At 34.4% G+C, this 13,169-nt stretch overlaps 1 non-coding gene across 1 annotated transcript; it reads left to right on the top strand.

Annotated features, from left to right (window-relative positions):
* Positions 1-1,769: 1,769 nt before the first annotated feature.
* Positions 1,770-1,843, top strand: TRNAT-GGU (transfer RNA threonine (anticodon GGU)). Its single transcript has one exon. It is a non-coding gene; the product is annotated as a tRNA-Thr (tRNA).
* The last annotated feature ends 11,326 nt before the right edge of the window (positions 1,844-13,169 follow it).

Below are 13,169 nucleotides of genomic sequence, written 5' to 3'. Positions count from 1 at the left end.
TTTAAAATTCAAAAACGGTGGAAATGTAGGATAGTCGTGCCCAGCGGATGCAAACCAGTGATAGGCAGTTGCTCACGTGAAACTAGCTAGTGGAAGACGTAAGGTAAGTAAATATATTTTACTCTTTTTTTGAAAGTCAAAGTAAAAATAAAATGCATCTCATCTTCATTTTTTCCCTCTCTCTAAATTATTTAATGATTATGTTTCATAGTCATAGTTTGTTATCAGGGTTTTTTGTTGATTTGCTTTGATTTTAAATCATCGAAATCTTAACCTGTTGCTATATCCCTTTAGAGAACATTCGTTAGCGTCGGCAGGTACATCGGATATTTTTTTTTAATTTATTTTTAAATCAATAAATCATTTTTTTTTAACTTTCTTACAAAATAGTGTTTTATTTTTGTTTTTTGTAAAAACTACTGTCAACTGGTGTGACTATGTCCAGTTTTGAAAAAAAATGTTTTCTGGTGGTGGTGTAAAACTTACTTGGTTGATCGGTTGTGGCGCTGCAGTTGCCTTCTTATATGTAAATGAGATGAATTTTTGAGGGTGTTTGTTGATTCGTGAAATGGTTAATAAGCCGGTTTTCTGACGAGATTCAATATCAAGAAAAACTTGAAAACCCCAAACTTTCATTTGCGCAGCCTTTTTTGATAACCAGGTGTGTCCCATCAATTATTATTATCATTAGTAGATGTAATGAAGATTGTAAATCACTTCGAGTTTTGGTTTTGCACCTCAGCTGAAGATTTTTATTTTGTGGACTGTGTCATATGCCAAGTTTCATAGGAAATTCGATGTAACTTTTCCCACTTTCTAATTGTCATTTTGTGTGCCTGGGAGTATCAACGTAAAAAGTGCAGTATAAATGGATGAAATCTTATAACGTAAATATGAATTAAAACTATTCATCAGCGTGAATTATTTTTTAAAACACAAGATTCACTCTTATGAGAACCAGTATACATAGAAAATTACACGACTTTATTCATGATTTCTTCCAGGGCGGACTCATAAAATTTTTGTGTGGACCAATCAATCTGTAATTTGCTGTTCTAACTCCTGTTTCCCTTTCGATTGCGGATTTTTTTTTTTTTCAACTCTTTCACAGTATTAGATTTTACGTATTTTCTAAAAATAATACGTGCTTAGAGCTTTAAACTACTTTAAATTGTTTTCTGTGTATATTATTCAATATTGCAGTGAAGCCATCAATCCTGTCAATTTTTTTTTTAATTATTTCTGGGCAAAGTCATTACGCCGGTGACTTTGTCCATCCTCTTTTTATCTTTTCATAAAGACTCGGGTCCCATTAATATAAAAAATACATAAATCATAACTAAAAACCATGAATCGAACATAAATATTTTATCTTTATATTCCAATAACAAACTGATTGAATGCAAAGTTTTAATTTCAGTTTTGGAACTGGACAAAGTCACCCCAGTTGACGGTATATAATGACGTGGTTGTTAATTTTTAGTCATGCAAGAGTATTTAAATCGATAAAATGCCGAATCCACCTGCCGAATTGTTAAAAAGAGCAGTTCATGAAGTTGTGAACAAAGGAACGTCATAATAATAACATCCGCATAATATCCGGAAAATAACTGTTTCCTTGATATCTCTGGCTGAGAAAAAAAGCCATTTATATCTCTCAAAAAACCGTCCCACCCAGGGGCCATTTCCTGAAGTTAAGAGAGGCTACTAATGCCTCTACTTCAGCGCCTCACGACACAGTGCGTGAAATTAGGAAGGCAGATTCATGTGTCTCCAGTGGTGTAGATGGTAGCATGCTTGCCCGGTATGCAAGAGGGCCTGGGTTCGAGTCCCGGCGGAGACGTGATGACTTTTCTTTCCGAGCTCACCTCAGCATAATATCCGGAAAATAACTGTTTCCTTGAAAGGAACGTCACTTCGTGGTGCAGCTTCAGCTCATGGTGTTAGCAAGACAACATTTTCAGATCACGTTGGAAAATTTAGAAAGTCCGGAAATGGATGAACAAAATGAATGGATGAACGAAAAATATGAATCAAAATACGCCGTTTGCTAAGTATTTACAGATAATGAAGAAATTCTGCTAGTAAATTATATAAAGCACTATACTTATCTCCAATATCGACTAACCCAAAGCAATTTAAACAAGCTTGTGTATGATTTTGCCAAACATAACATAACATAATTTATTGCATACTTTGAAACCCGTATGTTAAAAGGACTCCACCAGGCTCCGTAGGTGATACTAACCTCTATGGTTGGTCGAACGAAAAAATATTTCAGAAATACATGGATCTTTCCATCGAGTCAACGAGGCCATCCAAGGAGACACCTCTTTTACTCTACTCGACAATATTGACAGCCATGTAAGTTTCAAAGTAATTGAAAGGCCCAAAGAAGTTGTAATTGTTATGTTGGCGTTTCATTCTCATACTTCACATATGATGCAGCAGTTAGATCGGACAGTTTTTGGGCCAGTTAAATCATTCTATAACAAGGCCATCAATGATTTCATTGCCACACCAGTGAATGCTGGAAGACCAATGATAGCTTATGGCGTCGCTGAACTAGTTGGAAAAAACCTATCCCAAAGCTTTTGCCCGTAAACATTATAAGAGACTTCAGGGATAGTGGGATACATCCACTGAGCAGTGGTGTTTCCCACGATCACGAATTTCTTCCATAAAATGTGACCGACCGTTTTCCACCAGCAATCGAAGTTCGAAATACCGAATTGTCAGGACCATCAACCACACCGTTGAACACATCAGTTGAGTATAACAGCAATTTCCTCATAAATGTGGCCCTCTGAACAAATAAGACCTTTTCCCAAGGCAGCGCCTAGAAAGGAGACCGACCTAGGGAAAAGGAAAGGAAATTCGCTAGTCTTGACCGACACCCCTGGGAAAACAAGCCATTCAATAAGCCTTTTTGAATAAAATAGCTAAAATGAGTCGCTCGAAGAGACAAGAATGTAGCAAGAAGGAAAAACGAATCGGTAAATAAAACGCTGCTCCTTACTTAGTTCTTCCGACGACTCAGCGTCAATCTGATTTTTTTTTTAAAGTTTTCCTGTGAACATCTCAGGATTAAACTTGTGTTAGTCAGGTCAGTGAAACAAATTTATTTTTATTCCAAGTTCAAATGTTACTTTTTTGTATATGAAATTGATAATTACTTTTATTTTATATGCATATTTATACATGAAAACTTTATGATCAATAAAATGTTTATTAACACCTTTTTTTTATGAAAACTTAATTTTTTTCATCTAAAATATAGTACTGCTTTGAATTCATTCATTTCTCAAAAATGAAAGTAAAATGAACAAATGTCATTTTTTGTCACTAAATTATTACACAAAAAAAATTATAAACAATCTTCAAGAAACATTTTAAATATTTAAAAAAATTATAAAGTGATTATTAAAACTTCTATACTTCACAACATTGATTACTTTAAAATTCATCATGTATTCATCTTCTTGAAATTGTTCTTGAAATCAAAGCGTTAAACTCATGGTTATATATTTCCACGAACATTCCAAACAATCTATGATAATTAAGAGATATTTTTGAAAAAAAAGTTGCTTTTGTGCTCTCCCCATTTGTGTTCATACCGATCATTTTACTATTTCCGATCAAACCTCAGCATAAACTACACTTCTTCATCTCTCTCCTAAAAGTGAAAAAGATAAATACAACAAATATGTAGCTTCATGAAATGCCAATATCAGTATAAAAAAATATAACTCATCATTCTAAATGCATTGCGTCAAATAAAACAACACGCGCTATAAACAGAGGAGAAGAAGAATGTTGAAAGGAAGTTGCAGAGAAAAGCAAAACAAAGAAAACTCGGAAGACTTCATGCGTCATCACATACCAAGGTTTTAGGAAGGTAGCATAAACCTGAGCAATTCATTGGCCCATTAAAGAAGATTGCATTTCTTTATTTATTTTTATTTTTTTTGTCTTCTATTTTTGTTGTTCTTTTTTTTTTCTTTATACTTAAACTGCAATACATACACGGGAACGGAACAGCAGAAATGAAACAGTTGGTTCAGGAACCAATGCCCAAAGAAAGAAAAGATTGAAAAGAGAAGAAAGAATAGAAATATATCGAAGAGAAAGCAAGAGCGATAAGACGAAAGTAAAAGAAAGTCAAGCATTTGCTCAGAAGAAAACGCCTTTTTCTTTTTAATCCCATAGTCTGTCTCTGGCAAAACAATGAATTAATCTCCGAATGCATCTTGGAAAAACCCATGCTGAGAAGAAGAAGAAAAAATCTATTAATAATAGAAGATAGAAAAAATTGCGATAGCCAAGGAGAACAATATTCAGAAAAGATATGAGCGAACCTAAATGAAATAAAAGAAAATATAGCTGATGATGTATGTTTTATTCCTGTTTCTTGGTTAATGAAAAAATAACTGTTCCTTATTGTACGAGGTCTCTTCTTGTATTCTCTTGTCATTTTATTGATTTTTCTATCTTTTCGTGAAGAATACGATTAGTTTTCTCATAAATTTTAGCCATATTATAACCACTGGCCATATATCATTTCAAAAAGCTCTAAGAAACACTTTTCCCATACGGGTATTTGATCAGTCCGTGGACGTATGAATAACTCTTCTAGTGAATAAAATTATATTTTCTATCGCTATGTTTGTATCATGATTAAACTACAATATATACTCGGGAATGGAACAGTAGAAATGAAACGGTTGGTACATGAACCAATGCCCAAACAAAGAATAAGAAAAGATTGGCTGAAAAGAGAAGAAAGAATAAAAAATATATCGAAGAGAAAGCAAGAGCGATAAGACAAGCATTTGCTTGAAGAAAATAGCTCTTTCCTTTTTTTTAATCCTATATGCTGTCTCTGGTAAAACAATGAGTTATTATCTCCGAATGCATGTTGGAAAAGCTCATACTGAGAATTACTATATTTCTGAATTGTAATTTTAGTTCCAAATGACTCAAAACATGCATCCAAACTTCCAAAAAACAGTATATAGCTAGGGCTACCTCAAAAATACCAATTTATACAGTATTATTATTCCCATTTATACTGCTCTAGTTACAGATTTTCGAAATTTAAGACATGCTAGGAAAACTTGATATTATTACTGAAACTTGAATATTATTAATATGAGAATAAAAATGTTAAAAAATGCAATATCCAGTTACGAAGATACATATTTTTTTTATATTAATCATATTTTCTTTCCACTCTCAGTGATCTAAATACAGAAATGTTTTTTTTTTTTGTTACTTAAGGACGTGAAAAAAGAATAATTATTCCGTACTAATGACAACATAATAATGTAACAGAACTACAAGCCCGTCAGTTGTATTGTATTTATGAGGGGAGAAAAAATCAATGTGGACAAAGAATGATAATCATTATAATAACGGTATATATTGCATGTAGTATGTAATAGAAGATTAACTTTGTTTCTTCATCAGACCAATCCATGTTCTACTTATCTAATGGAAGCTGAACCTACTTTCCACAGTAATTAGCCTACAGTCTAATCTAGTGTAGATTAAGAGAAGGTCACCGCTGTGATAGGGATTATTAGCGTGTCTTGATTTACTTTGGCGTTAATTAGGAAAACTATTTATTGTGTACGAGAATTTTTTTCCCCGTCTTTCTTTTTTTTTTTTTTTTTTGGCAACAATATCAAAAAATTCAAATTGACTTCACGCCAGAGAAACGGAATATTCATCTTCATGTAGTATCATAGGATTTCAAATGAACTAATCAAATGAGAAGCTTGCTCCCCAGATTAGTCTTCTACATGTACACGAGAAAGCTTGGCTAAGATATTCCTAATCCCGGTACGGAAAAGCAACGAAGGAACGGCAGCTTACGATGTAATATGAAATTTTGTTGAATTTTAAAAAATATACAGGGTGAATACGACCTATTCTTCCAAACAAAAGGGGGTGATAGACGAACCCAAATGAATCATAAAACAACCTACCAACCCTATCGTATCGCAAATCGTTTTCGAGTTGTGGTGGATAATCTGTTGTGGAAAAAAAATGCGTAAGTCTAAAAAAACAAGGATTTATGAAATTTCTGAGAGATCTAAACGCAAAGTAAGCGCATATTTGGAAAGCACAGAAGAAATCCTATAAGGTCACCAATTTCATGTATTTTGAAGGACCGGACACACTCCACTTCACATCTCTCAGAGAGATATCTAAGTGTTCCCGAAGGGTGGATGTGTCCGGAAATTTTATTAAATAACAAGTAACATAGAGATAGACTTAGGGCAATTGGGCTCAATAACAATGATTAATTTAGAAATCTGGCATATAACATCCGTCGATCGTCTCTCGGCACCGGGAGCGTCCTTGAGGTTCTCTGAGCGTCTTCTGTTACCTAGTATGTCGGCATTCCACTCATGGTTACATAGTTATTCCAGATTTTCACCAATTTCATTGAAATATCTGGATTCAGTGGCGAGCTACAAGCACTGAAAGAATGATGAAGTTCAAAATCAAATTGCCACCAAAATATTTAATTGCCAACTCTGCAAACCACCCTTATAGCTACAATCGGTTAAATTTGCCAAAATCTTGTCCATTCCACCAGCTTTCAAAAGAACCTAGAATAAACCAAATTGGTCATCCAGTTCAGGAGAAATTTGTTTGTTTGTTTACAATACATCACTGAAATCGGCATTCGTCGAAGTAATTTCAGTAGGTTTTAGTGACAATTCGATTTTTTATTTCACCGATCTCTCAGCGCATGTAGCTCGCCATGAAATGCGGATATCCTGTAGATAGAGGTAGTGTAACCTTATAGGATTTTTTTGTGCAAAATCAAATTCTCGCCAAAATCTGTGACCGCCAATTTCGAATTTTCGTCGAATATCTACTTCGACAAACGCAGATTTCAGTGATGTATTCCAAACAAAAGACTAAATTTCTACAGAACCAGAAAACCGATATAGTTTATTGTAAGCTCTATCGAAAGCTGGTGGAATGGACGAGTTTTTGGCAAATTTGGATCTTGTAGCTCCCCATCAAAACCAGATATATCAATGAAATCAGTGTCACCTCTTATAGCATTTTTTCTGGTCTTTCCAAATGTGTGCGCTTATTTTGCGTATAGGTCTTTCAAAAACTTCAAATTCTGGTTTTTTTCAGACATGACGGATTTTTTTTTATAATCGATTATCCATCTTAACTCAAGAATGGTTTGAGATAGGACGGGGTTGGTGGGGTGTTTCATAATCCACTTGGACTCGTCTATCACCCCGTTTCGTTTGGCAGATTAGGTGGGATTCACCCTGTATGCAGGATGCTTAGCAAACAGGGAGTATGGCATTTTACTGGCGAACCGTTGATCCTGGAGGTATATTTACAATTAGAAAAACTTTTCAATCAACGTTTATTACTGATATGACGTTCATGTTTCAAGGGATTGTATAGTTATTAAAATTTAAAAAAATTAAAATTTTATACAGTCCTCGTGTTGAGACACCTGACTAAATTTAGACACCCATTTGGAACGTGGTTGCCCTGTCTCCCCCGATGCCAACAAAAAAAATATGGTTCTAACTGCAATATTCACTGAGACATTCGAATTCGAAAAATGGAGGAAACTTGATGAAAAACAGCGTTAAATGCTGGCGAAACGGTTTTTCGAATTTTCAACGCTTTTGCCCAACTTTGCACCGTTTTTCGAATTTGAATATCTCAGTGAATATTGCACTGGGAAACGTTGAATTTTTTTGTTGCATAATGAGAGACTGAACAGAACAGACCGAGCACGACCAGGCTCTGTTGCTTACGTGATTTTAGCTCGTTGCCCCGGAGGGCCAGTCATGCCGGAGAAAATTATGAAAGACAAGGAGGAAGATTGGGGGCCCTTTCCTAGGGTGTAATATACATTCGTATAATTTGTTATCCATACAATCGTTGTTACAATATACATTTATTCGAGAGGAATAGGATAATATCAGGAGGCACAGTACGATAAATTTCTAATTGGGGTTTGAGATACACGGGGACTGCATAAAAAGTTGTTCTTTTTTTACTTTAATAACTATGCAACTCCTTGAAACATGAATGACATAGCTGTGTATTACACGTTATTTTTAAAAAAAATTTTTAATTGAAAGGATACCTCTAGGATTAACGGTTCACAAGTAAAGTGTCGTACCCCTCCCCCCTCCCGTTTGCAATGCACCCTGTATATTTTTCATAAGAAGCAAAAATTCTATAGGATATTGTATATATTCGAAGGAATTTCAAATATATCCAAAAAAACTCAATAACTTTACGTATTAGGTGGTGAAGAGTTTGATTTTTTCGGCACGAGAAGGAAAATTAGTTAAAAATGTTGCCGATAGATGGCTCTCGTTAAACAAATACATGAAAAAAATATCTAAATTATAGCAGGCACTATAACATTTTCAATGATCACTAAATGTTCCTTTTCTAGCGACGTCAAAATCGCAGCCTTTTAAATAAAATAATTAATTTCATTTAAAAGACTGAGAATAAATATAATTCTGCAAATCTGCTGTAATTTAATTCGTATTCGCTATTATCTAGGAAGAATTTGTTCATAAATGGCTTGTTAATCCCCCCATCGTCTGTATTGCTCTAAAAGACGATAGAAATAAGCAACAAGCTTATGAACAAAAATTATATTAATATTTAAAGGTTTATATCATCATATTCATCTAAACATGTTTATTAATAAACAACTACACACACACGCGCGCGCATTATTCACAAACATTTAAACTTATTTAAAAGGATTAAATTTGCTTACTATCAGGAAACAAGACTGTGCAGCGCCATACACACACACACAATTATCAGCAAGTATTTCAACTTTTTTTTTCTTGTGTCAGAGCGAAATCCGATTTTGACAAATGTAAGAACGTAAATCGCATTTTGGTACAACAATTTATTAATGTTATGTTTCATAATTTTTCAAATCCATTAAAATTTATGAAATATTTATACTTTTTATAAAAAAACATATTTTTCAACGTTATTAATTTACTATGACAATCAATTATTGCAAAGTATTGATAGGCACACATATAATATAAATTCTCTGAAAAATTCGTGTAACCATTTTGTAACCTTTCATCATAGTTTGTTTTTGTCTAATATAATTGTTGGATGTTAAACCTTATTCAAACCTAAAGAAGAGGGTTCTAAATAATATAAAAAAATCACTGGTGGTTGTTTTTAAGCAACCATCTTGTCTGATAAATATCTTTATGTAGAGAAACCAAGACGAGTGCTCAATCCTTGGTGCTTAGCATCAACTAGCAACGGCGTTTACTTGTTAATTGTTAGACAGCCTGTTTAAGCTGGACACCGACGAATAATTCAATTCTGATCTGATCAAAATATTTCTGATGGTATTAAAACATTCAGAATGGTGAAGTGCCGGGACATTTCTTAGTATTTAACCGTGGACATGAAATTTCTCTATAACCCACATGCATGTCATGAATTACTTCATATCCGTGATATTTCTTTTCCTATATGCTTTACATGTGATTCTCATATCCATCTGCCATTCCCCATCAACGCTGCATTAAGACCGACATCAAGAACTTCCAAGCGGCCCCATCAATGAGTTTCCTCCAACGTGAGCCCTCATTGGGACGTTACAAAATGTTCTCATAACATCGGCTGTGATTTATCTCCATTTCATATTTATCTCTAAAAAATACACTTATTTTTTTTTCCAAATTTTATTGCTGAAAAATGTGAGAAGATATCGATTTCATTCGAAAAAATTTCCATTTATTCTTTAACAAGATCTGAAATTTGAAATTCAACAAATGTTTGAAATACTCAAATTCATAAAACAAACAAGGCTTTCGTGTCCATCGTGTAAACTAAAATTCAAAGTTTTCGGGTATTTGGCCAGCGTGACAGAAAGTTTTCATCTTTCAACATTTCACCCACACGGGTGGCGAATATTTTCAAGAAACAAAATCTTACGAAACGACGGGAAAGAAGTAGCCTTTTTCCCCCGGTTCCCAACTTCGAGGCGCAAATGCATGCTGATCGTCCCGTTAAAAAGTCTTGCCAACAGGCCTACAACGGTAGAACTAATCAATCATTACACTTCAATGATAGTTAAAAAGATTGATGACAGATGGCAGCACTACACATAACAAGCATTATACAGAAATATATGTTTCTATACCGGCATATTTCTGTGCCGCATATATGTACTGCCCGCTTGATTTTTGTGAACATTTCTGTTTCAGATTATGATCACTTCGATATTTTCACGCTATAGCTGCTTGTAAATATTCAATTTTTTTTGCTCACTCGAATGATCTGAGACGTTTCTGTACTATACATGCTACCTCGCTATGTCATTTATGCCGAAGCTTAATTATTATGATTCCTAAATTGTGAAACATTTTTTTCAATTATAACCATAAGGGGCCGTTCAAGTATTACGTCATCATCGATGGGGGCAGGGGGTTTCCGATTTGCTGATTTTGATGACAGGGGGGGGGGGCTTTGGATTATGCTTACGTTATCAACCACCCTTTATGAAAATATGAGTTGGATTCATAAGGGCAGAGCTGATGACGAAATTTTGCTGACAAGGGGGGGAGGGGATCAGCGTTTTGCTGACTTTTGCTGACAAGGGGGGGGTCAAAAATGGCTAAAAATTTGCTTACGTAATACTTGAACGGCCCCCAAATCCCTGATTAATCACCGTTCCTAATCACTATACCTTTTAAATATTATTTCTATTCGAGAAAAAATATGTATAATGTCTGTATAGATCGGAAATAATGTTGTATTTCAACTTTTTGCTGTGGATTGTTCGTTTTTTCTGTTTTTCTCGTGCTTATTAGTAGAAATTTTGGCAGATGAGTATTTTCTTTGAAGCTGTCACAACTTTTGGGTGAACTCTCGGCAAAGAAGAAAAATAAGTACTCATATATATACTCGGTACGAAAGTTTCTTTCTTATTATTCTGAAGATATATTTTTGATGGTTATTACGTTCACTGAAATATGGATTCTGTTGAGAGAAAGTCATTTATTTTCAGATGACACCGTGTTCCGTATCTTCTTTTTTTTTTTACCTCACCAAAAGCAAGTTAAATAAAAACTTTTGATTAATAACTTTTTGTGTGTGTATAGAATAAGAACGTTAAAAAAAAATCAACCATCAAAACTTTGTAAGTGCATCAAAACTACTGTAAGTGTGACATTTCCTGGACACTTCGTTAAGTAAAATCGTTGGAAAGTCTTATAGTTTCAAGTTTCTTCAACAAAAATGATTTTTATCCATATAAGACAGAGACTTTCCAATGTCTAGGTGAGTACATTTGTGCCAATGGATAGATTTTCCACCATAATGACCAAAATTCTATTTTCTTTCCCACATTCGAACCAGAAAATTGGGAGAATATATTTTATCAAATCAATTTTTCATGAATATCTATCTTTTCATTTTTTGCGATGAAAGTAAGAGTATATAACACCAATAAATGCCTTAACTCTCTCTTAACCGAGCTATTTAACATGTATTTATGTATCAATGTATCATAATCAAATTCTACATCTACACTAATCAGTATACAGGGTGGTCATAAAATAACTTTGCCGATTTAAGGACCCCTTACAGCAATAAAAAAAATCAGCGAATGCACAATGAACTTTCAGATGCAGGTGTTTCAGAGTATGCGTTCAAGAATAAGAAAATAATTTTTATGGTTACACTAACAAAATTTCGAAGAGTTCGAATAGCAATACTCACTTTTATGCATCATTGCTACATGATCGGTGCAGTGGAAATCCATGAACACCGTGGGAACGGTACCTGTAGCACCCTAAACGCCGACGCTAGGCACAGACAAGGAAACATGAATAAACCGCCAATGCAGATCACGTATCTGCCGCCGGAACATCTCCTCCGGGAGGTTAGCTTACCAAACCTTACTCCGTCAGCGTACTGCGACGGCGTTTATGGTACTAAAGGTATCGTTCTACCGCCAATCATGGTTTTTCCACTTTGCCGATCACTTGGCAATGCATAAAAAACGAGTGTTGCCATTTGAATGTTTCGAAATTTTGTCCTCGTGACTGTAACCACGAGAGAGTCAGGGTAGTATTTTGCCAAGTTTGAAGGCGGGGTGTTACTGATAAAGTCTCTGTTAAAATGAAGGAAGGGTCGTCAGTAAATTTCTTATCGAAAACAGGGGTGTCACGGAACAAAAAATTATGAGCTCCACTAATCTGCTTATTGGAATCAAATGTTTAGCTCTAATTCCCTGTGTATAATATGGCAACATGTATCAGCTAATGTATACAGCAGGGGAAGGGGTCTTTAACTAGAACTTTTTAGAGTCGCAAGCACAGTCTATCCCCATTAGCGGAAAATATAAAAAAAAACACATGTTGTGTGCAACTGTGACATACTGTGGCTCAAACTCAAATAATCATGATGCTATTCGCTGAATGAGGTTTTTGGATCACGTGATATATCTCCCTCTTTCTTTGAGGGACGTACAAACCGTATGCAAGGTAACCAATATGGCGACTTCCTGCGCGACTCATGAAAGAAACAAATCCATATTAAAGAAATATAGTAATGAATCGGGTTTTTTTTTTCTTTTTGAGTGCTAGATATTTAAAAAATTTTCTTGAACTTCAGTTCCTATCAATGCTGTGTTGTGCCTGTTTTTGTTTCAAAAATGCTTAATTAAAGCTGCGGAATTTCTGCAATGTGCTTTATGGGCATATAATTTAATTATGAAATATTCTAAACTATATACATTGATGCAGATGGATATTAAAAGACAATATGGAGACATTAATTTTCATTTTCGTGATTGAGAAGATATAAATAAAAAGTTTAAATCAATGTTATCGCATGGATATCCAACTAAAAACTAGATTCCCTAATTATTTTATGCTGAATTTTCTGGGCTGTGTGCATCTCTAAGTAAACTTAATATTTCGAAAATCGAGAATTCAATTCATTTTTTTTTAAATTACTGATGTAGCGGAAACTTCACTATATTTCCGCATTTCTACAGTAAAATCAGCAATTTTAACATTGATTTCTATGGGGATCATCTTGTGCCTGTCCCTCAAAGTGATACTGATGAGGATTAAGACTATAATGATTAAGACGATGAG

This window comes from Pholcus phalangioides, unplaced genomic scaffold, assembly GCF_987345545.1.
Source record: "Pholcus phalangioides strain wild (caught in Gottingen) unplaced genomic scaffold, Ppha-v1.0 ptg000001l_1, whole genome shotgun sequence".
NCBI classification, from domain to species: Eukaryota; Metazoa; Arthropoda; class Arachnida; order Araneae; family Pholcidae; genus Pholcus; species Pholcus phalangioides.
This window is presented reverse-complemented; position numbering and strand designations above follow the sequence as displayed.